General features: G+C 46.0%; 1 protein-coding gene across 2 annotated transcripts in view; it reads right to left on the bottom strand.

Annotated features, from left to right (window-relative positions):
- The window catches only part of HEMGN (hemogen), a 143,755-nt gene that overhangs the window by 111,692 nt on the left and 8,799 nt on the right, over positions 1-23,264 (bottom strand). The window contains exon 2 of one of the 2 annotated variants that reach the window (XM_073549717.1): positions 5,188-5,288. The exons of the other annotated variant lie outside the window; for it this stretch is intronic. The gene's annotated coding sequence lies outside the window, so the exon portion shown is untranslated. The remainder of the gene's footprint in view (positions 1-5,187; positions 5,289-23,264) is intronic. 2 annotated transcript variants of the gene reach the window in all.

Here is a 23,264-nt window from a genome sequence, read left to right as displayed (position 1 = left end):
GGCTTACTAGAGGGACACGTGAGGCTCTGGCACATGAGATTGGCCAATAACTGGTGTGTCATGCCCTTACATGTCCGTGGCTGCATGTGCGCTACACTGAAAAGGCCAGCGTTTGTCGCTTACAGGTGCAGATAACCCGCTGAACAACGTTAGTGATGGGGATCACTGATTACAATTATTACCCGCGAACGATGATTTCCCAGTAAGTGCAGATCAACCGCAGTTCCAGAATTAGGCCTAACCGTCATTCCTGAAAAAATGAAAAACTTATGTGTGCAAACCACAGGTGCTGTAGCTTGCTTAACTGCTCGCCAGCTGTTCTCACGCCCAGTATGGATTACACGTGATTGCACAAAGGTGAGAAAGGGTACCGTATCCCCGGATAACATGTATGGATAGCGTACACATTCAAAATATATGTCTATACATCAGGAGGCAGGCTCAGATGGTTTTAGGCCCAGTATGGCTTGCACGTGATTGCACAAAGGTGAGAAAGGGTACCGAATCCCCGGATAACATGCATGGATAGCGTACACATTCAAAATATATGTCTATACATCAGGAGGCAGGCTCAGACGGTGTTAGGCCCTGTATGGCTTGCACGTGATTGCACAAAGGTGAGAAAGGGTACCGTATCCCCGGATAACATGTATGGATAGCGTACACATACAAAATATATGTCTATACATCAGGAGGCAGGCTCAGACGGTGTTAGGCCCAGTATGGATTGCACGTGATTGCACAAAGGTGAGAAAGGGTACCGTATCCCCGGATAACATGTATGGATAGCGTACACATTCAAAATATATGTCTATACATCAGGAGGCAGGCTCAGACGGTGTCAGGCACAGTATGGATTTCACGGCCCAGACTACACAGCGGAGGAGCAGGGAGAGGTAAAGATTGCAAACGCTGGGGCCCTGCCCAAGCAAGGGGGGCCCACTCGTGGGCGTTGGTACTGGCACTGGGCCCCTCATAGTATGGCGGTGTGTCTTACGGCGGGTGTGCACCACCACCGTCAGAGACACTTGATTGCACTATGAGGGACCCTGTGCCAGTGCCCGCGCCCAAGAGTCGGCCTACCCACCTGTCCAGGGCAACGGCACTCGCACGGTGTCGTGCGCTAGGTGGTGACCCCGGCCATGGGGGGGGAGGCAGCACAGTTAGGGAGTTTTAGAAAGTGGCATATGTTGATGTTGGACATTCAGCTGATGCAAAAGGCGAAATAGGTCAAGTCCGAGGAAGAGGTGGACCAAAGCAAGCCATTTTTCTGTCACCCTATGTGTCATCAGGGGAAGGTGGGACAAAATCCTTGGAAACCCATGCATGGTTCATTTTAATGAAGGTTAGATCATCCACATTTTGGGTTGACAGACGGGTCCTTTTTTCTGTCAGGATTGATCCAGCTGCACTGAAGACTCTTTCCGATAGCACACTTGCAGCTGGGCAAGCGAGCTCCTGTAAGGCATATTGTGCCAATTCAGGCCAGGTGTCCAGTTTAGCGGCCCAATAGTCAAAGGGGAATGACCTGTGTGGGAGAACATCGATATGGGAGGAAAAGTAGTTTGTAACCATAGTTGACAACTGCTGTCTCCTGTCACTTTCCATCGATGCAGTATTACCAGTTGTGTGAGCGGTACTTGAAAAAACAGTCCACAACATTGTCATGAAACCCCTGTCTCCAACGCCACTTCTGCTGTGTGCACCATGAACACCTCTGCCAAGCTGCCCCCGGCCCGTACGGCTCGTGTGAGAACCATCATGCTGTGTGCTGGGAATGCCTCAAGCAACCGATTTACCAGAGTTGCTTGTTTATTAGCCAATATTAGGTCAAGGTTCTCCTGTGGCATGATGTTTTGTAATTTTCCTTTATAGCGTGGATCCAGGATGCTGGCCAACCAGTAGTCGTCATCGTTCATCATTTTGGCAATGCGGGGGTCCCTTTTTAGGATCTGCAAGGCATAATCTGACATGTGGGCCAATGTTCCATGTGTCAATGATGCACTGCGAGTGCTGGGTGGAGGAGCACTTTCTGGCAAATCCACATCCCTCCAGTCACGCACAAACCCTGTACCAGACCTTGCCACGCCAACATTTTCACTTGCCCCACGAGATGCATCCTCCTCCCCTAAGTAGTCATCCCCATCATCATCCTCCACCTCCTCTTCTTCCTCCACCTCGTCCAGGAGAGGTCCCTGAGCAGACAATGGCTGAATGTCAACAAGGATTCCCTCCTCCTCTTCCTCCTCATCAACATTGACTGCAGACGCCTGCTCCTTAAGGTGCGTCAAAGTTTGCATGAGCAGACGCATAAGTGGGATGCTCATGCTTAGGATGGCGTCGTCTGCGCTTACCAGCCGTGTGCATTCCTCAAAACACTGAAGGACTTTACAGAGGTCTTTCAGCTTCGACCACTGCACACCTGTCAACTCCATGTCTGCTCTCAAAGTGCCTGGCCGTGTATCCTCCCACAAATGCATTATGGCCTGCCTCTGCTCACACAGCCGCTCCACTATGTGCAGGGTGGAGTTCCACCTTGTTGCAATGTCGATAATGAGGCGGTGGTTGGGAAGGTGGAGCAATCGCTGCAGCTTCTGCATACGAACGGAGTGTACAGGCGACCGGCGGATGTGCGCGCACAGTCTTCGCACCTTCTGGAGCAGGGCTGTTAACTCCGGATAATTTTTGAGGAAGCACTGCACCACCAGGTTCAAGGTGTGAGCCAAGCAAGGTATGTGGCTGAGTTTTGAAAGGGCTATGGCTGCCACAAAATTACGGCCGTTATCACTAACTACCTTGCCTGCCTCAAGATGTACACTGCCCAGCCATGACTCAGTTTGTCGCTTCAAGTACTCGGCCAGCACCTCGGCGGTGTGTCTGTCGCCCAAACACATCATCTGCAACACAGCCTGCTGACGCTTTCCACTAGCTGCTCGATAGGGGGACACCTCGTGTGCAACAGTGGCAGCTGCAGATGGAGTGCTCGTACGACTGCGCTCTGTGGACGAGCTTTCGCTTCTGGAGGAGGAGGAGGAGGAGGAGGGTCGAACGCCTACAGCCAACTGTTTCCTATACCGTGGGCTAGGCAGCACTGTCCCACCACCGCTGTCCCCTGTGGACCCTGCATCCACCACATTAACCCAGTGCGCAGTGATGGACACGTAACGGCCCTGGCCATGCCGACTGGACCATGCATCAGTTGTGAGGTGCACCTTTCCACTCACTGACTGAGTGCATGGACAATGCGGTCTTTTACATGATGGTGGAGGGCTGGGATGGCTTTGCGAGAGAAGAAGTGGCGACTGGGTAGGTCATAGCGTGGTACTGCATAGGCCATGAGTTCGCGGAAAGCTGCGCTTTCCACCAACCGATAGGGCATCATCTCAAACGAGATTAGTTTGGCAATGTGGGCGTTCAAACCCAGTGTACGCGGATGAGAGACTGAGTACTTTCTTGACCTACTCATAGTGTCTGGGAGGGTGAGCTGGACTTGAGAGCTGCATATGGTGGAAGTAGCGGTGGACAGGGCGAACTGAGAGAGGGTTGATGATGGTGATGGAGTTGGTGTTCTTTCTGATGGCCTAGATTCAGTATTTTGTTGATATAACAGTGGGATTCCCTGACTGCTGTGGCCTTGCAACGACACCTCAACATTTGCTGCTGTGCTAACCGGTGGGCTTACAGTGGGGGAAACAATGTAGCGTTGTTGACTACCTTCTTTGTGATCAGTTGCACATGTGGCACTTGAGGTTTGGTGTTGTGTCCACGCTTGCAAGTGCATGCTGGTTAAATGTCTAAGCATGCAACTGGTATTCAAATTTTTCAGATTTTTCCCTCGGCTAAAGGTCTTTGCGCACTTCTTACAGATAACCTTGGCCTGATCATGAGGAGGATTTTGTTCAAAAAAGTGCCACACTGCACTCTTCCTACTTTGGCAGACATTTTGCGGCCTAGCACGCTGTGATCTTTTGACCCTCTGGACAAGCTGTCCAGCAACTCTTTTGATTTTTGGAACCTGTCTTTGGAGTGCTCCGGGCCTGCCAGATAACAGCTGTTGCGATGTCGATGTCTGCTGTGGATGCTCCTCCTCTTCTGAGCTATTGGAAGCAGCACCCTCTTCCCCCAATGGATGCCAATCTGGGTCAACAACTGGGTCATCCATCACCTCCTCTTCAATGTCATGTGCACCTTCCTCTGTGTCAGCGTGTATGGTGGTATAGTGTGCGGGAAGGGGCACCTGAGTCTCATCAGGGTCAGAATCTGGCTCTGTACACTGCGAGGACAATGTAGTGCTCTGAGTGAATGTACCAGCAGAATCATCTATCAGCGGCTGTGCATCAGTGCACTCCATGTCAGATTCATCTTGGCCTGGGTAATTCACCATTTCACTTGATAATCCAGGCATGGTATGTGAAAACAGCTCCATGGAGTAATCAGTAGTATGGCCTGCGTCATCCTTCAATCTTGGTTGGGGTGAAGGACACAAGGAAAGGTGTGGTTAGTGATTTTATTTTTTACAACTTCAGAAGAGGAGGCGATAGAGCTGGAGGCTGAGTCAGCAATGTAAGACAAAACTTTTTCCTGAAGCTCTGGCTTTAAAAGCGGTTTGCCAACTCCTAGAAAACTAAGCCTTCGAGGCCTTGTGGAGCCAGACGATGACGCAGGCTCAACACCTCCTGCATTCGGTCCTATTTTGCTTTTGCCACTACCATCAGATCCACCACCAACACCATCAATACCAGCTGCCAACCCCCGCCCAATTCCACGGCCTCTTCCACCAGCCTTCCTCATTTTTGGTAGAAATGTAGACAAAATCCAACAAACTATATAGTAATGTAAAACAAGGTACAAGGTGTCTATAGGACAGGGGAGATTTTGAATTTCTGCAGACACTTGTGGACACTGGACACTTTTGGATTGTGTGAGGCCCACTGAATATCACAGCGCTATGTCACTGGCTCGATGTCGCAGGTGTGAAAAATGTCACTAGAGCAGTGGTCCCCAACCTTTTTTGCACCAGGGACCGGCTTGAACTAAGACCATTCTTCCATGGCCCGGCAGGGCGGGGATGGAGGTGTGACAGGGGCGGGGCTTTGGTCATAAGGGGGCGGGGCTATGGACGCGGTTGTAGTTTAGCAGTGCATATTTATCATTTAATTATAACATTTTTAATGTGACTCAACTCACCATAGGTTTTGAATGAGTGGGAGCACCTGGCTTGTTTCTGTTTCAGTGGGAGCACTGGGCTACTTCTACTGATGACCGTCACTGCTAATGATGATTGGAACCTACAAGGAAATGGAGCATTGAACACTTAAGAACAATTGTACTGGAGTACTGTACATGCTGATTATTTTCTAATCATCAGAAAATGTATGTGTGGTCCCCCCCGGTCCAGCTCTGTGTGGCTCCCCCTGTTGTATGCATGGCTCCACTGTCCCATCCTGTATACATGGCTCTGCTCCCACTCTCCCATCTTGTATACATGGCTCCGCTCCCATCCTGTATGCATGGCTCTGCTCCCACTCTTCTATCCTGTATACATGGCTCCCCTGTGCCATCCTGTATGCATGGCTCCGCTCCCACTCTCCCTCCCTTGTATACATGGCTCCGCTCCCACTCTCCCGGCCTCCCTTGTATATATGGCTCCGCTCCCACTCTCCCTCCCTTGTATATATGGCTCTGCTTCCACTCTCCCTCCCTTGTATATATGGCTCCGCTCCCACTCTCCCTCCCTTGTATATATGGCTCTGCTTCCACTCTCCCGGCCTCCCTTGTATATATGGCTCTGCTCCCAGTCTCCCTCCCCTGTATATATGGCTCTGCTCCCACTCTCCCTCCCTTGTATATATGGCTCTGCTCCCACTCTCCCTCCCTTGTATATATGGCTCTGCTCCCACTCTCCCTCCCTTGTATATATGGCTCTGCTCCCACTCTCCCTCCCTTGTATATATGGCTCCGCTCCCATTCTCCCTCCCTTGTATATATGGCTCCGCTCCCATTCTCCCTCCTGTGTATATGACTCTGCTCCCATTCTCCCTCCTGTGTATATGGCTCCGCTCCCATTCTCCCTCCCTTGTATATATGGCTCCGCTCCCATTCTCCCTCCTGTGTATATGGCTCCGCTCCCACGCTCCCTCCTGTGTATATGGCTCCGCTCCCATTCTCCCTCCCTTGTATATATGGCTCCGCTCCCATTCTCCCTCCTGTGTATATGGCTCCGCTCCCACTCTCCCTCCTGTGTATATGGCTCCGCTCCCATTCTCCCTCCCTTGTATATATGGCTCCGCTCCCATTCTCCCTCCTGTGTATATGGCTCCGCTCCCACTCTCCCTCCTGTGTATATGGCTCCGCTCCCATTCTCCCTCCCTTGTATATATGGCTCCGCTCCCATTCTCCCTCCTGTGTATATGGCTCCGCTCCCACTCTCCCTCCTGTATATATGGCTCCGCTCCCATTCTCCCTCCCTTGTATATATGGCTTTGCTCCCACTCTCCCTCCTGTATATATGGCTCCGCTCCCATTCTCCCTCCCTTGTATATATGGCTCCGCTCCCATTCTCCCTCCCTTGTATATATGGCTCCGCTCCCATTCTCCCTCGCCTGTGTATATGACTCCGCTCCCATTCTCCCTCCTGTGTATATGACTCCGCTCCCATTCTCCCTCCTGTGTATATGGCTCCGCTCCCACGCTCCCTCCTGTGTATATGGCTCCGCTCCCATTCTCCCTCCCTTGTATATATGGCTCCGCTCCCATTCTCCCTCCTGTGTATATGGCTCCGCTCCCACTCTCCCTCCTGTGTATATGGCTCCGCTCCCATTCTCCCTCCCTTGTATATATGGCTCCGCTCCCATTCTCCCTCCTGTGTATATGGCTCCGCTCCCACTCTCCCTCCTGTGTATATGGCTCCACTCCCATTCTCCCTCCCTTGTATATATGGCTCCGCTCCCATTCTCCCTCCTGTGTATATGGCTCCGCTCCCATTCTCCCTCCCCTGTGTATATGGCTCCGCTCCCATTCTCCCTCCCCTGTGTATATGGCTCCGCTCCCATTCTCCCTCCCTTGTATATATGGCTCCGCTCCCATTCTCCCTCCCTTGTATATATGGCTCCGCTCCCACTCTCCCTCCCCTGTGTATATGACTCCGCTCCCATTCTCCCTCCCCTGTGTATATGACTCCGCTCCCACTCTCCCTCCCCTGTGTATATGGCTCCGCTCCCATTCTCCCTCCCTTGTATATATGGCTCCGCTCCCACTCTCCCTCCCCTGTGTATATGACTCCGCTCCCATTCTCCCTCCCCTGTGTATATGACTCCGCTCCCACTCTCCCTCCCCTGTGTATATGGCTCCGCTCCCATTCTCCCTCCCCTGTGTATATGGCTCCGCTCCCACTCTCCCTCCCCTGTGTATATGGCTCCGCTCCCACTCTCTCTCCCTTATATTTATGGCTCCGCTTGGCTCCCCCATCCTCCCCATCATACTTACCCTCACGTCGCTGAACTTCCTTCCCGTCGCTGCACGTCCCTGCATCTCGCGGCGCTTCAGCTCCTGTGCGGAGCGGTCACGTGCTACCGCTCATTAAGGTCTATGAATATGGACGCCACGCCTATGGGAGATGAGTGGCGTCCATATTCATGACCTTAAATGAGCGGTAGCACGTGACCGCTCAGCGCTGGATGAAGCCGCCGCGGGATGAAGCCGCCGCGGGATGCAGGGTGAGTATCAGCTGCTGCACCGCCCCCCGGCTCCCCTTGTGTCCGCGGACCGGCAAGGGCACTGCAACGGCCCGGTGCTGGGCCGCGGACCGGCGGTTGGGGACCCCTGCACTAGAGGATAAGGGAGATTTTGAATTTCTGCACACACTAGTGGACACTGGACACTTTTGGATTGTGTGAGGCCCACTGAATATCAGAGCGCTATATCACAGGCTCGATGGCACAGGTGTGAAAAAAGTGACTACAGGATCACAGAGATTTTGAATTTCTGCACACACTAGTGGACACTGGACACTTTTGGATTGTGTGAGGCCCACTGAATATCAGAGCGCTATGTCACAGGCTCGATGGCACAGGTGTGAAAAAAGTGACTACAGGATAAGGGAGATTTTGAATTTCTGCACACACTAGTGGACACTGGACACTTTTGGATTGTGTGAGGCCCACTGAATATCAGAGCGCTATGTCACAGGCTCGATGGCACAGGTGTGAAAAAAGTGACTACAGGATCACAGAGATTTTGAATTTCTGCACACACTAGTGGACACTGGACACTTTTGGATTGTGTGAGGCCCACTGAATATCAGAGCGCTATGTCACAGGCTCGATGGCACAGTTGTGAAAAAAGTGACTACAGGATCACAGAGATTTTGAATTTCTGCACACACTAGTGGACACTGGACACTTTTGGATTGTGTGAGGCCCACTGAATATCAGAGCGCTATGTCACAGGCTCGATGGCACAGGTGTGAAAAAAGTGACTACAGGATAAGGGAGATTTTGAATTTCTGCACACACTAGTGGACACTGGACACTTTTGGATTGTGTGAGGCCCACTGAATATCAGAGCGCTATGTCACAGGCTCGATGGCACAGGTGTGAAAAAAGTGACTACAGGATCACAGAGATTTTGAATTTCTGCACACACTAGTGGACACTGGACACTTTTGGATTGTGTGAGGCCCACTGAATATCAGAGCGGTATGTCACAGGCTCGATGGCACATGTGTGAAAAAAGTGACTACAGGATAAGGGAGATTTTGAATTTCTGCACACACTAGTGGACACTGGACACTTTTGGATTGTGTGAGGCCCACTGAATATCAGAGCGCTATGTCACAGGCTCGATGGCACAGGTGTGAAAAAAGTGACTACAGGATCACAGAGATTTTGAATTTCTGCACACACTAGTGGACACTGGACACTTTTGGATTGTGTCAGGCCCACTGAATATCAGAGCGCTATGTCACAGGCTCGATGGCACAGGTGTGAAAAAAGTGACTACAGGATAAGGGAGATTTTGAATTTCTGCACACACTAGTGGACACTGGACACTTTTGGATTGTGTGAGGCCCACTGAATATCAGAGCGCTATAGCTTCACTGTGGCTGTGATAACAGCCGTTACACGGTACTGTGTGAGGAGCGTACACCGCTGTATGGTGTGAAAAAATGCACGCTCAGTACCTCAGCAGGACAAAAAAAAAAATTGGGATTGCTTTTAAAAAAGCAGTTTGCAGAGCAGTGGGTAAACAGCAATGCAGCTGTCAGGAAGCCTTCGAAGGCAGCCTAACAACCAACACCGCTGATCCACCACAATATAGCCTCCCCTTGCAATGCACACACAGTGACTGGTGTGTTGTACAGGCAAAATCGCTAGCAGCAGAAGCAGTTTTTTTTTTTTTCTTCCCTGCCTAACGCTCTCCCTACAGAATCAGCAACCTCTCCCTATGCTAAGATCGGCAGAAGTAAGATGGCGGTCGGCGTGCACGCCCTTTTATAACCCCTGTGACGCCCACCAAAGCAAGCCAATCACTTGCATGCCCTTCTGAAAGATGGTGGTGACCCCTGCCTATGTCATCACGTTGCCCACAGTGTCCGTGGATCCTGATTGGCTGAAAAAGAGCGCAAAACAAACTTTTGAAACGCGACTTTGGCGCGTAAGTCGCCGACCTCATGGCCGACCTCATCCTAGGGTCGGGTTTCATTTCATGAAACACGACTTTGCCAAAAGTCGGCGACTTTTGAAATTTTTTGACCCGTTTCGCTCAACTCTAGTCACTACATATGATCTTGTCTGGACAGGATTTAGCGCAACTCGCTTAGGTCAGTAGCACAGGTCACACAAGTAGTTATTCAGTCTGGGTTTGTCTGAGTCTGACCACAGTGTTTACAAGTCCATCTGTTTTGTCTGGGTCTCTGGTTAAACTTTGTCAATCAAAACATTCATAGTACACCTTCCATACTGCTGCACATTCTCAAACATCATTTATTCACTTGCTATTTTCTTCCCTTGTCTGTGTCTTTTTGTACATCCAAACATTAAGACTCTGGTATTTTTGCCTTTTTCAATATTGGTCCCACTTGTTTTACTGCTTCCTTTCTTCTCTGTCTTTTACAATTTGCATAGCTGTCTTGGATCCCATTGGGGTCACCGACTGTACACAGAAAAAGTTGCCCATGGCTTCAACTTTTTCTCCCGACAGCTCACCTTTCATCTGAAATGTCCCTCTGTGTGCCTGGACCTTTGTCTTACAGGCCACAAAGCAAGTCAGAGAGAGCCTGCCAAGGTGTAGCGGGAAGGCTCCTTGCCTCTCACCCGGTAGACCTACAGAATGTAATGAGAAAGCTCTCTGGCTCTCACCCGTTAGATCAGCTGGCTGGAATAGGAATAGGCCTTTTTCCTTCCAGCCCAGCTCCATGGAACGTGGGAAGGCTGCTTTAACTTAGACAGCTCACCTCTGTTCTGAAATGCCCTTCTGTGTGCCTGGACCTTTGTCTTACAGGCCACACATAGCAAGTCAGAGTGAGCCTGCCAAGGTGTATCCAGAAGGCTCCTTGCCCTCGCCTCTCACCCACAACAAAAAAAATGGCTGACTAAAGTAAGAAGGCCCAGGTGTGATAGGCCTCTATCCTACTTTATCAGCCATACAGTCGGCTACCTCCTTTGTTGATCCACAATTTGCTATAAATCAATCACACAACTAGAAGCAGGTTCAAACACATTAATGACCAAACAATCACTTACAATTTCCTTCTAAATTAGGCACCATATTTTACTTTCAACTTCAACTTACAAAATTTCATTCCACTTCAATTAAGTACTGTTGCTTTAAAATGCACAAATCTCCTAGCGAGTATTTACCACAAGGACAGAAACACAGAGAATCTTGAGCGCAGCTCCGTGAATCCTCCCATTAGACACTCAGCTGAGATAACAACGGAGAGAACCACACAGCCCTTTCATTCCACCCTCCCATCAGAATTTTAGAAAAGTAGCGTCCTTCACACAGTAACAGAAGGCAGTAGTTCTTTTAGACTTAATCAAAATCAATCTCTGCAAAACTCTCAAAATCACGGGATTTCACTATAAGAGCAGGTAACTGTATAATGTGAGTAACCAAGCCTTGCCCTTTCCTGGCCAAATGCACCCAGGAAACTTTACAATGTAATGCCACATATAACACAAGCTATATCATTACTCAATTCACTCAGTCTCAGATGTAGATTTGAAATATCTATAACGCATCTGTCCAGGATCTCCCACAAAATCTAGAAAGGTAACAATCTCTTGACACAAAATGATGAGTGATGATTCATTCATACGTGCTCATTCAGGGATTTTTTTTTCTTCTTTTCACTTTTCAGTGGTCATTTGATTTTACAAAGAGAAGATAACAAAAATCCCTTATACTCAATTACTCATCTCTCATCTCATTCAGAGGTTCTCAAAGACATACATACAAGGATTCACACAGCCTGCCTATTTTGCACTTTGGAATTAACACCTTATGAAACTACAGCAGTGTCCACTGACACTCTGAGAACACCAAAGCCAACTTCTTAAACAACAAGAACAACAAAAACCAAAACAACCAAAAACCACAGCCCTATACAAAATACAGCCTCATATGATTTACTGCCAATCCAAAATCAACACTGCATGGAGTCTATCCCAGGCTCTGTGCCACACAGTACACCAGTACACAACCAGTTAGTATATTAGTATATTTCCAGAACAGATTGACAGATAATACAGAAGACAATTATTATCCTACTACTCTATTATTCAACTCTCATATGGACATACTCACTGCTCACTGGTGATGTGGGTTCTTTTGAACCGTGTTGTACAGCCTTACCCAGAGATATGTAGAGATCCTTAGAGAGATTGCAAAATGCAAAATCAATGTAAGAATAAAATTTCCTCACCTGCTGCAGGTGGATTTTGCATGTTTCCACCTCCCAGGAAGCTCCCACATACGGATTACGAATAGTGGTTTCCACTTCCCCAGGTTGGGCGCCAAACTGTCATAGCTGTTTTCATTCTGACCAAAGTCAGGTCTGCCAGATCACCAGTGAGGCCGAATTAGGAGTTTACGCCCTTAATTTACAAGCGCTTGGAGACAAAAGAGACTGCACACGGGCCGTGGGCAAATCACTTTATCTGACGTAATGAAACACAAGGCAATCTTTTATACCATTTACAACAATATGTAATTCTATGGAGCTCATGTGGCCCCCACCATCACTTCAGGGTCAAACATTGTTTATAATGTACCCAGAACACGTTGTGGCTCACTATTGCGAACATATATAAGAAGCATATTTCCCTTGAAGAGGAGACAGCCAAAACTGCAGTGTCATAAGAATAAATGAAAGGCAAAAGGCAAATGAAGAATTTAAAGGCAGTTAGGCATTTAAAGGCAAATTATTAACCCTTCTATATTATATATATACATTTGTGGCCAAAAGTATTGACACCCCTGCAATTCTGTCAGATAATACTCAGTTTCTTCCTGAAAATGATTGCAAACACAAATTCTTTGGTATTATTATCTTTATTTAATTTGTCTTAAATGAAAAAACACAAAAGAGAATGAAGCAAAAAGCAAAACATTGATCATTTCACACAAAACTCCAAAAATGGGCCAGACAAAGTATTGGCACCCTCAGCCTAATACTTGGTTGCACAAACTTTAGCCAAAATAACTGCGACCAACCGCTTCCGGTAACCATCAATGAGTTTCTTACAATGCTCTGCTGGAATTTAGACCATTCTTCTTTGGCAAACTGCTCCAGGTCCCTGATATTTGAAGAGTGCCTTCTCCAAACTGCCATTTTTAGATCTCTCCACAGGTGTTCTATGGGATTCAGGTCTGGACTCATTGCTGGCAAGTCTCCAGTGCTTTCTCTCAAACCATTTTCTAGTGCTTTTTGAAGTGTGTTTTGGGTCATTGTCCTGCTGGAAGACCCATGACCTCTGAGGGAGACCCAGCTTTCTCACACTGGGCCCTACATTATGCTGCAAAATTTGTTGGTAGTCTTCAGACTTCATAATGCCATGCACACGGTCAAGCAGTCCTGTGCCAGAGGCAGCAAAGCAACCCCAAAACATCAGGGAACCTCCGCCATGTTTGACTGTAGGGACCGTGTTCTTTTCTTTGAATGCCTCTTTTTTCTCCTGTAAACTCTGTTGATGCCTTTGCCCAAAAAGCTCTACTTTTGTCTCATCTGACCAGAGAACATTCTTCCAAAACATTTTAGGCTTTTTCAGGTAAGTTTTGGCAAACTCCAGCCTGGCTTTTTTATGTCTCGGGGTAAGAAGTTGGGTCTTCTTGGGTCTCCTACCATACAGTCCCTTTTTATTCAGACACCGACGGATAGTACGGGTTGACACTGTTGTACCCTCGGACTGCAGGGCAGCTTGAACTTGTTTGGATGTTAGTCGAGGTTCTTTATCCAACATCCGCACAATCTTGCGTTGAAATCTCTTGTCAATTTTTCTTTTCTGTCCACATCTAGGGAGGTTAGCCACAGTTCCATGGGCTTTAAACTTCTTGACACTGCGCACGGTAGACACAGGAACATTCAGGTCTTTGGAGATGGACTTGTAGCCTTGAGATTGCTCATGCTTCCTCACAATTTGGTTTCTCAAGTCCTCAGACAGTTCTTTGGTCTTCTTTCTTTTCTCCATGCTCAATGTGGTACACACAATGACACAGGACAGAGGTTGAGTCAACTTTAATCCATGTCAACTGGCTGCAAGTGTGATTTAGTTATTGCCAACACCTGTTAGGTGCCACAGGTAAGTTACAGGTGCTGTTAATTACACAAATTAGAGAAGCATCACATGATTTTTCGAACAGTGCTAATACTTTTGTCCACCCTCTTTTTTATGTTTGGTGTGGAATTATATCCAATTTGGCTTTAGGACAATTCTTTTTGTGTCTTTTCATTTAAGACAAATTAAATGAAGATAATAATACCAAAGAATTTGTGTTTGCAATCATTTTCAGGAAGAAACTGAGTATTATATGACAGAATTGCAGGGGTGTCAATACTTTTGGCCACAACTGTATATATGCAGCACTAGCACGCAGCAGGTGAAAAATGGGTGCCAGACCTTCTAGTCATAGACCGATCCTCAATATAGTACACAAAAGATGAAGACAGCACTTCTACTTACAAAAAATATAGTGGTTTATTAGCCCATATGGGCTCCTGCAACATTTTGGATGAAGGTGTGTGCCTTTCTCAAGCTTCAGAAAGGCTCACACTTTGAGCAGAAATGTCGCAGGAGCCTAAATAGGCTAATAAACCACTATATTTTTTCTAAGGAGTGCTGTGTTCATCGTTTTTGTAAATATTGTAAGACAGCGCTTACCGAGTGTGTTGGGGGACACTCGCTTGGCAAAGGGATTAAGGCACACAGCGCACGTTTTCTCACTTAAACTGTCTTATTCGGTTTATTTAAACATCATAAACCGCATACCGTAAAGTCCAGTACATTACATCCACGGAACAACACAGGCACTAACAGTAAATTCCAATAGCAGATACTTCATAGCCCCCGGCTTTAATCGCTTTACAGAGACTACACCCGCCAGTCCTCCTCTGACTAGTTCCCGGGGGTGTCTGTACGCTGTATCAATGTCTCTTCTCACACAGCATTACCCGACATTAGATTGCAGTCTCTAATCATGCTGGACCTCACTTCGTCCAGTTACCGGGGGAGACCGCATAGTTCATAGTAACCCCTTTTGTCTGGAGTTACCTTCCTGGAGCTCCTGCTCCACACACTGACTCCTCGTCAGTCCTCACTCCTGGGAAGCTGTCTTACTGGGATCACCGTTCTTGTGACCAGGGCACTCCTGACAGTCCAGACCCTCAGAAGAACGGTATCTCCCGGACGCAGTGCCGTCACAGACTCTGCACATATGGCCTCTCCATGTGCTCTTCAGGAAGTCCACTCCTTGGACCTTACAACACACAGGCCTTCAGGTCCATGGCCTCATTATGTGCATTCAGGAATCCGATCCTACTCCAGGGATCTTCCAACACAGGCCATCCAGGACCTTACACTCTGCCAATGTGACCCAAACCCTGGTCACATCATGTAGCTGTAACCACCCCCATAGGTGGGTGGTGTGTGTGGTTAGTCAGTCCCACCCAGCACTCCAACTAACCCTGCATGCCTCCCTTATAAGTAAACAAACAAAAACAAAGCACATAGGCCTACAGGTTCCAGAGTAACATTACTGGATTACAGCGCAGAGGATCTCCTCTGCGACACGTACTGGCAACTAACAATGATGCCGGTCACTGTCTCACTATCACCATTACGCCTCAATGCGTATCCTGAGGAGCACATACAGCGCCCCCTAGCTGTAACAGGGGTCACTGCCTCACTACATATATATATATGTATATATACACACTGCTCAAAAAAATAAAGGGAACACTAAAATACCACATTACAGATATCACTGAATGAAATATTCCAGTTGCAAATCTTTATTCATTACATAGAAGAATGTGTTTTTGAATAATAAAACATAAAAATGATCAATGTAAATCAAAATTAATATCCCTTGGAGGTCTGGATTTGGAATGATACTCAAAATCAAAGTGGAAAATCAAATTACAGGCTGATCCAACTTCAGTGGAAATGCCTCAAGACAAGGAAATGATGCTCAGTAGTATGCGTGGGGCCTCCACATGCCTGTATGACCTATTATTATTATTATTTATTTACATAGCGCCATTAATTCCATGGTGCTGTACATGAGAAGGTTGGTTACATGCAAAGTTATAGATATCATTAACAGTAAACAAATTTACAATGACAGACTGGTACAGAGGGGAGAGGACCCTGTCCTTGCGGACTTACATTCTACGGGATAGTGGGGAAGAGACAAAAGGTCAGGGGGCAGCAGCTCTGGTGGTGATGAGGCGGCAGCTCAGACGGTGGTGAGGTGGCAGAATGGTTATTGCAGGCTGTAAGCTTTCCTGAAAAGATGGGTTTTCAGGTTCCGTTTGAAGGATCCGAGGGTGGTGGATAACCGGACGTGTTGAGGCATGGAATTCCAGAGGATAGGGGATATTCGGGAGAAATCTTGGAGGTGGTTGTGTGAGGAACGAATAAGTGTGGAGGAGAGTAGGAGGTCTTGGGAGGATCGAAGAGTACGTTAGGGAAGATATAGGGAGATTAGTTCAGAGATATAGGGAGGGGAAAGGTTGTGGATGGCTTTGTAGGTCAGTGTTACTAGTTTGAACTGGATTCGTTGGTGAATTGGGAGCCAGAGGAGGGATTTGCAGAGGGGAGAGACACGGGAGTAGTGAGGAGAGAGGTGGATTAGTCAGGCAGCAGAGTTGAGAACAGACTGGAGTGGTGCAAGAGAGTTAGCAGGGAGGCCACAGAGGAGAGTGTTGCAGTAGTCAAGGCGGGAGATGATGAGGGCATGTACAAGAGTTTTAGTAGATTGAGGGCTGAGGAAGGGACGGATTCTTGAAATATTTTTGAGTTGGAGGCGACAGGAGGTGGCAAGAGTTTGGATGTGTGGTTTGAAGGACAGGGCAGATTCAAGAGTTACTCCGAGGCAGCAGATTTCAGGTGCGGGAGAGAGCGTGATGCCGTTTACCATAATAGATAGATCGGGTAGGGAAGATCCATGAGATGGAGGAAAGATGAGTTCAGTTTTGTCTACATTGAGTTTTAGGAAGCGAGAAGAGAAAAAGGAGGATATGACCGATAGACACTCCGGGATTCTGGACAGCAGAGAGGTGACATCTGGGTCAGAGAGGTAGATCTGAGTGTTGTCCGCCTACAGGTGGTACTGGAAGCCATGGGACTTTATGAGTTGTCCTCGGCCAAGAGTATAGATGGAAAAAAGTAGGGGCCCCAGGACAGAGCCTTGGAGGACTCCAACAGAGAGAGGGCGGGATGAGGAGGTAGTATGGGAATGGGAAACGCTGAATGTGCGGTCAGAAAGGTATGAGGAAATCCAGGACAGGGCAAGGTCTTTGATGCCACGGGAAGAAGGAATCTGTAGCAGTAGGCAGTGGTCAACTGTGTCAAAGGCAGAGGACAGGTCGAGAAGGAGGAGGATGGAGAACTGTCTGTTAGCTTTGGCTGTGAGTAAGTCATTAGTAATTTTGGTCAGGGCAGTTTCAGTGGAGTGGTGGGGGCGGAAGCCAGATTGGAGGATGTCAAGGAGGGAGTTAGATGAGAGGTGGGAGGAAAGTTGAGCATGGACATGCTGTTCAAGGAGTTTGGAATCGGACCTACCTACAATGCCTGGGCATGCTCCTGATGAGGCGGCAGATGGTCTCCTGAGGGATCTCCTCCCAGACCTGGACTAAAGCATCTGCCAACTCCTGGACAGTCTGTTGTTATGATTGGGTCACCGAGGAGGAGAGCAGGCCCAGGCTAAGCCACAGAAAACCAGAGAGGTTGATAACTAAGCAGATTGCAGACCCCTGATCCTATCCACACAACTAGCAGTAGCCGTGGAGCATACCTACGATGATCCTAGACACCTCGGCACAGCCGGAGCGCTAACTAAACCTAAAGCAAGAAAGGGGAAATCTAAACTGCCCCGTTGCAGACCCCAAAGGAATAGATAGCCCCCAAACATATATTGTCGGTGAGACAAGATGAAAACACAAACGCAGGCAGGAAAATAGACTGAGCAAATGATGGGGCCCACACTGACTAGACAGGAAAGACACTGTCTGCAATCACGCAAAAAACCCTGCAAAAAGTCCAACACGTCTGATGCACAAAAACACTGAAGTCGCACGACTTCGCCTCCTCTATATCAGCACTCTGGTATATTCTGAAAGCAGAGCAAAAAGAGGCCAATCTAACAGGGGACAAAACAAACTGGCACAAGCAGTAACATATGGGCAGTGATTCAGCACAGCCCCAGCCGGAGCTGGCTGACCCGCATAAAACTGAGATAGACAAAACCAGATCAAATGCAAACAGAGTAGCAAATTAACCACTTAGCTGAACATGCAGGGACATAGCTGGAAACATCAGACCTCAGGAAGCACAGGAAGAAAATCACCAGCAGGGATAGAGGGAGTCGGCTGTCCTAAATCCCAATCTGAAACCCCAGATCTCCAATCGTCATCCTCATTATCAGGTGGCAAGCCTCAGTTAATCAGATCAGCTCCATTACCTCCAGTAACCACCAGAGGGAGCCCAGAAAGAGAACTCGCAACCTTTCTGTCAATCTGACCAGCTCCACTACCTTCAGTAATAACCAGAGTGAGGCCAGAAAGCGAATTCACAACAGTCTGTGGTGCAACGTGACCAAAACATCAGCCAGAAAGCATTGGTAATGAGATGTGGTCTGTAGTCCCCACCTGCAGAAGCACTCCTTTATTGAGTGTGTCTTGAAAATTGCCAATAATTTCCATCTGTTGTCTATTCCATTTGCACAACAGCACGTGAAATTGATTGTCAATCAGTGTTGCTTCCTAAGTGAACAGTTTGATTTCACAGAAGTTTGATTCACTTGGAGTTATATTCTGTTGTTTAAGTGTTCCCTTTATTTTTTTGAGCATATACAGTATATATTATACTATAAGCATTCCTATGAAACGCTAATTCTTTGGATGAAATAATCCTTTGGTTTGCCTAAAAGATCTTCATTCTCGGCAGCACATCATCCTGTGTAAACATGAAGTATGCTGCCAAGAACAAAGGCAACCTAATTTAAAAGAACTATGTACCACTGATTTTTCTGTGCCCATCTGAAAGCGCCACTCTGGAGTGTTTTATTTAATTGCCCAAGTGGTATCACTAATGAATGCTCCCTGCCCCTAGCAAAATACTTACCACTCTGGTGCCATTCCTCCATCTTGTGACTGCAGCTCTTGACTGCCGAAAAGTCAGAGCTAACAGTCACAAGTTCTCAGTATAAGCCCAGGAGAACCTTGTTCTGGCTCTCATAGACTTACATTGAGAAGTGACATCTGGCTCGCCCAGCAAATACTGGAGCGATCCAACAGGCAATAACTAGTAGATGACCAAAGCAGCGCTGAGAACAGAAGACAATGGTGGCTGGTAAGCATTTTACTACGGGCAGGGAACATGCATTAGTGATTTCAGTCCAGCGGTGACATAAAATAAAAAAAAAAAAAAAAGAAAAAGATAAATAATACCACAGTGGTGCTTGAAGCGCGGTCTGCCTGCCAAAACAGGCAATGAAAAGAATGCAGATCTGCAAACATGATTGACAGTTATTTAAAGTTGAGCATCAGCTGGTCTAAATGTACGTCAACTCTTTTCCCAGATAGTGGCTATTAGTCAGGATCTGAAGCATTCTTCACCAAAAGGTGCCACCAGTTAGCAGAGAATGATCTGATCAACCATGTTAACCATCTAAAACTCTACTGTATGGACAGTTTTTTGCGACATTTAAATTTCAAGGCTACAATTGTCTGAAACATAAAGAAAAAACATTTTGGTTGAGTTTACTCTACCTCTGATCAGGAAGAATGAGGTTTCTGACTTCTTTTGAGCCTTCATTTCCACATTGTAACAAGATTTAAAAAGCAGAAACCTTGTGTTTAGTTGCTAAAATTATGTTCACATGTCCAATATTAAGTTCAGTTTTTGGAATAAAATAATCCAGGATCATTTTATTTGCTTGGGGACAGAAATGGCCCAAATGTCTTCTGTTTGATTGCAATCCATTTTGTAGCCGAATCAAAAATCTTAATCTGCAGTACTTTATTGTTAGACCAAAATACAGATAACAGGATTTTTTTAAATTAGCAATAAAGTCTATGTGAATTGGATGAAAGATCCATTTTTTAGTACTATCAATGCCCAGAACAAGTGGAGAGTTCAGAGACGCCTCTAATAAATATGGATTTGTTACAAACAGAACAAAACAGAAACCTAAGTGTGCATCAGTTTTTGCTATATTCTTAACATATCCAGATTAAAAAAAAACAACACTTTATACTTGGTGGTTATGTATTCCTGTACTGATTGTGGTTCTGGTGACACATTCATGTACTGATGGTGGTTCTGTTGATGTATTAATTTACTGGTGATGGTTCTGGTGCTGTATTCATATAACATTGATGGCTCTGGTGTTCTATTTATATACAGATAATGATTTTGGTTTTGTATTTATACACACGTGGTCAAAATTGTTGATACCCCTTGTTTAATGACAGAAAAACCCACAATGACAGAAATAACTTGAATCTGACAAAAGTAATAATTAAAAAATCTGTGAAAAGACATTGCTTTTCAAACATGCTTCCACAGAATTTAAAAAAAAAACTCAATAGGCCTGGACAGAAATGATGGTACCCCTGAAAATAATGTGACAAAAGGCTCATGTTCAATCAAGGTGTGTCCACTAATTAGCATCACAGGTGTCTACAATTATGGAATCAGTGAGTGGGCCTGTATAGAGGGCTACAGATACTCACTGTGCTGTTTGTTGACATGGTGTGTATCACACTCAACATCGACCAGAGGAAGCGAAGGAAAGAGTTGTCTCAGGAGATTAGAAAGAAAATTATAGACAAACATGTTAAAGGTAAAAGTTATAAGACCATCTCCAAGCAGCATGATGTTCCTGTGACCACAGTTGCACATATTATTCAGAAATTTAAGCTCCATGGGACTGTAGCCAAACTCCCTGGACGTGGCCGCAGGAGGAAAATTAATGACAAATCAAAGAGACAGATAATACGAATGGTAACAAACGAGCCCAGAAAAACTTCTAAACAGATTAAAGGTGAACTTCAAGCTCAAGGAACATCAGTGTCAGATCGCACCATCCGTCGTTGTATGAGCCAAAGTGGACTTCATGTGAGATGACCAAGGAGGGACACCATTGTTGAAAAGAAATCATAAAAACGCCAGACTGGAATTTGCCAAACTACTTGTTGACAAGTCACAAACTTCTAGGAGAATGTCCTATGGACAGATGAGACAAAGACAGAACTTTTTAGCAAGGCACATAAGCCCTATGTTTACAGATGCAAAAATTAAGCATATCTAGAAAAGAACACTGTCCCTACTGTGAAACATGGAGGAGGCTCTGTTATGTTCTGAGGCTGCTTTGCTGCATCTGGCACAGGGTGTCTAGAATCTGTGCAGGGTACAATGAAATCTCAAGACTATCAAGGGGTTCTAGAGAGTAATGTGCTGCCCAGTGTCAGAAAGCTTGGTCTTAGTCACAGGTCATGGGTTTGCAACAGGATACTGACCCAAAACACACAGCTAAAAACACCCACGAATGGCTAAGAGGAAAACATTGGACTATTCTGAAGTGGTCTTCTATGAGACCTGACCTAAATCCTATTGAGCATCTATGGAAAGAGTTGAAACATGCTGTCTGGAAAAGGCAAACTTCAAACATGAGACAACTGGAGCAGTTTGCTCTTGAGGAATAGGCCAAAATACCTGTCGAGAGATGCAGAAGTCTCATTGACAGTTACAGAAATCATTTGATTGCAGTGGTTACCTCAAAAGGTTGTGCAACAAAATAATAAGTTAAGGGTACCATCACTTCTGTCCAGGCCTATTTCATGAGTTTTATTTTATTTAAAATTCTGTGCAAGCATGGTTGAAAAGCAGTGTCTGACTTTCATTTGTTCATTTTCATAGTTGTTTTATTATTACTTTTGTCAGATTCAAGTTATTTCTGTCATCATTGTGGGTTTTTCTGTCATTAAAACGAGGGGTACCAACAATTTTGACCACATGTGTATACTAATGATGGTTCCGGTGATGAATATACAGTTGCATAAAAAAGTGTTAGCCCCCTACCTGATTTCCTATTTATTTGCATGTTTGTCACACTGAAATGTTTCAGATCGCCAAACAAATTTAATTAGACAAAGATAACACAAGTAAACATAAAATGCAGATTTTAAATGAAGGTCTTTATTACTAATGGAAAAAGAAACCTGCAGGTCCCTGTGTGAAAGACTATCCCCCCCCTCGAAAACATAAAATTAACTAGTTTATCACATCTTTGGGAAGCTGAGTCGAAATTCCCTACACACCTGTTTTCATTCAAAAAAATAACTTAAATAGCACCTGCCTGACAAAATGAAGTAGACCAAAAGATCATCAAAAGCTAGACATCATGCCACAATCCGAAGAAATTTTGGAACAAATGAGAAACAAATTGAGATCTATCAGTTTGGAAAATGTCATAAAGCCTTTTCTCAAGCTTTGAGACTCCAGGAAACCACAGCGAGATCCATTATCCATAGATGGCGCAAATATGGAACAGTGTGAACCTTCCCAGGAATGGCTGGATGACTAAAATTACCCCAAGAGGGCAGCGACGGCTCATCCAAGAGGTCACAAACAACCCCATAACAACATCCAAAGAGCTGCAGGCCTAACTTGCCTCAGTTAAGGTCAGTGTTCATGACGCCACCATAAGCAAGACTGGGCAAAAATGGCCTGCATGGCAGAGCTCCAAGGCAAAAACCACTGCTGAGCAATAAGAACATAAAGGCTCATCTCAGTTTTGCCAGAAAAGATCTCCATGATCAACAAGACTTTTGGGAGAATACTCTGTGGACTGACGAAACAAAAGTTGACCTGTTTGAAAGGTTTATGTCTCGGGTTGATTGAATAGCTTAAGAGAAGTGCTTATCCGAATAGCTATGAAGTAGAAAAAAAAAGAAAAAAAGAGGTATGCAAAAACAGTGATCACCAAAGAAATTTTATATATTAGCAAAAAATATACAGTTGTGCTCAAAAGTTTACATACGCTGGCAGAATTTTTGCTTTCTTGGCCTTTTTTAGAGAATATGAATGATAACGCGAAAACTTTTTCTCCACTCATGGTTAGTGGTTGGGTGAAGCCATTTATTGTCAAACTACTGTGCTTTCTCTTTTTAAAATCATAATGACAAATCAAAACATTCAACTAACCCTGATCAAAAGTTAACATACCATGGTGATTCTGGCCTGATAACATGCACAGAAGTTGACACAAATGGGTTTGAATGGCTACTAAAGGTAATATCCTCACCTGTGACCTGTTTGCTTGCAATCAGTGTGTGTGCATAAAAGCAACATTTTTAATCCACCCACTGATGTTTTTGGATTGGGAGTCATGGAATCAATAGAATTGTCAATGGATCTACGGGAAAATGAAATTGAACTGTATAAAACAGGAAAGGGATGCAGAAAGATATCCAAGGAATTGATAATGCCAGTCAGCAGCGTTCAAACTGTGATTAACAAATAGAAAATCAGTGGCTC

The sequence above is a fragment of the Dendrobates tinctorius genome, unplaced genomic scaffold (assembly GCF_039654945.1).
Source record: "Dendrobates tinctorius isolate UK_male_01 unplaced genomic scaffold, ASM3965494v1 ptg000160l, whole genome shotgun sequence".
Taxonomy (NCBI): domain Eukaryota; kingdom Metazoa; phylum Chordata; class Amphibia; order Anura; family Dendrobatidae; genus Dendrobates; species Dendrobates tinctorius.
The sequence above is the reverse complement of the archived record's forward strand: the minus strand, read 5'-3'. Positions and strand labels throughout refer to the sequence as shown.